The sequence below is a fragment of the Anolis carolinensis genome, chromosome 1, assembly GCF_035594765.1.
Source record: "Anolis carolinensis isolate JA03-04 chromosome 1, rAnoCar3.1.pri, whole genome shotgun sequence".
Classification (NCBI taxonomy): domain Eukaryota; kingdom Metazoa; phylum Chordata; class Lepidosauria; order Squamata; family Dactyloidae; genus Anolis; species Anolis carolinensis.
This window is the reverse complement of record NC_085841.1, coordinates 15,207,947-15,210,086: the sequence shown is the minus strand read 5'-3', so window position 1 is coordinate 15,210,086 and position 2,140 is coordinate 15,207,947. Positions and strand designations below refer to the sequence as shown.

General features: G+C 37.1%; 1 long non-coding RNA gene across 1 annotated transcript; it reads left to right on the top strand.

Moving 5' to 3' along the window:
* The first annotated feature begins 434 nt into the window (after positions 1-434).
* LOC134296182 (uncharacterized) lies at positions 435-1,939 on the top strand. The gene is made up of 2 exons (XR_010002761.1): positions 435-570; positions 1,531-1,939. It is a non-coding gene; the product is annotated as an uncharacterized LOC134296182 (long non-coding RNA).
* The last annotated feature ends 201 nt before the right edge of the window (positions 1,940-2,140 follow it).

The window sequence follows — 2,140 nt, the reverse complement described above, 5'->3', positions numbered from 1 at the left end:
TAAAACAAATAAAGTGTAGCATTATGGTACATAACAGTTTAATGGTCCAACAGCTTTAGATTATAAACCTTTTACATCAGTCCAGTTTAACTAAGTCCACAAGCATTATTAGGTATTTTTACTGATATGTCAAAGTTGGCATTAAGTAGGGACGAGTCTACAATGGGTACTTAAAACTGAGTCAGTCTGGAGCATTATGGTAGTGTGGTGGTGACAAGAGACACCTGGCAGAACCTTCTGCATGTTGTATTGGTGTCCAAGTGGAGCACTTGGGCTGAGATCACCATCATCTCATCCTCTGTGTTGCTGCTGCTGCCCCTTGCCAACAACAGAGCTCCATGGGAGTGCCTGGCCATCACCTGTTGCATCTGTGATGTCATAATGTGGCATCTGCACAACCAGCAACAAGGGGTAAATCAACCTTTTTGCTAATCATAAAGGCACCACATCCTGATACCAGCAAACATGACCGCAATAGCCATGTGCTTGCACATGTGCTTGCACAGTGCTTGCACCCACTTCCCCTCGCTGATCAGCATAAAGAAAGCATGATGGCAAGATATGGACAAGGTATTGTGCCAAATCAAGCCAGATCCACCTTGAATCCCCAGGATACTCCAAAGTTTCCCGAAAACATTGGAGTATAGCTGGGGTCCTCAAACTTTTTAAGCCAAGGGCTTAAATCCTTCAGACTGTTGAGGGGCTGGATTACATTTGAAAAAAAATACAAACAAATTCTGATGCACACTGCACATGTCTTATCTGTAGTGCAAAAACAACAACAACAACAACAACAACAACAACAACAACAATGAAAGAACAATACAATATTTTAAAATAAAAATAATTTCAACCAACATACATTTATCAGGATTTCAATGGGAAGTGTGCTTCTGCTTCTGGCCAATGAGTTAGTCAAGTTAATTAGGGTTGTTGTTGTTGTTGTTGTTGTGTGCCTTCAAGTCATTTCAGACTTTGGGTGAGCCTAAGTCTAAAATATATTTATTTATTATTTATTTATTTAATGCATTTATTTACTACATTTGTATCACACCCTTCTCACCCCAAAGGGGACTCAGAGTGGCTTACAAATTATATGTACATACAATATATTATATTATTAGCATAGCACAATATTAGCATTATATATTACTTTATTGAACTATACCACTATACTATAATATTATTAGTAATATTATATGTAATATAGAATATATAATTAATATTATTATATGGTATCATTATTAGTGTTATATTGTATTACATTATAATATTATTATCAGTATTATATTTATATACAATATATTATATTATAAAACTGAGGGCGGGGGGCAGGTAAATGACCTTGGAGGGCCGCATCCGGCCCCCGGGCCTTAGTTTGGGGACCCCTGGAGTATAGTATCCCTAACTAAAGTGGGACAAAGTCAGTTTAAAGGCAGAAAACCTGATATACCTTGTAAAAGTTGCTGGATGTTAAGGAGTCTGCCAGCACTGGATTTAAAGTGAGCCTTCTTTCTCTTGTTCACATAGATATTCCTAGGTCTGCTGCTGCTGTGATAAAGGACAATTTTATAAAGTTTGTGATGTGGAGGATCACCTGGATTTAACTCCAATGTACCATAGACTGGCACTACATTTGTGCACAATGACTATTTGTTACAATGCCATTATGTATTCCACAGATACCGAGAAGCATCCTCAGGTGAATATTCAATTCACATGGATCCTTACCAGGATCATTTGGCCTCACCACAGTGTGCTTTCAATAATGCCATAATTCTTCTGAAGCATCATACTACATGCCTATATTAATAATAGCTTATGTGACATGAGTGATCTACTGCTGTGATTCTCATGAACTCTTGGGCGCCTTAGAATACAATTTGCAAATGAAGTTGATTCAATAAAATGTGTGACATCTCAAATTATTTGAGACTAAGATATTGTGGACTGTTGGTATTTGAAAGAAGGGAAAAAACAAATATATACTGTTCCTATTTGTCATATTTCATCCTGCTGTGAATTGCATTAAATTATTGAAAAGCAATGACGTTATCAAGCTCAGAGTTGTGCTAGACCACCATCTGTTCCATTTTGCAACTTATGAAGAGAATAAAGTGGTCTTTCTCATTATCATGGA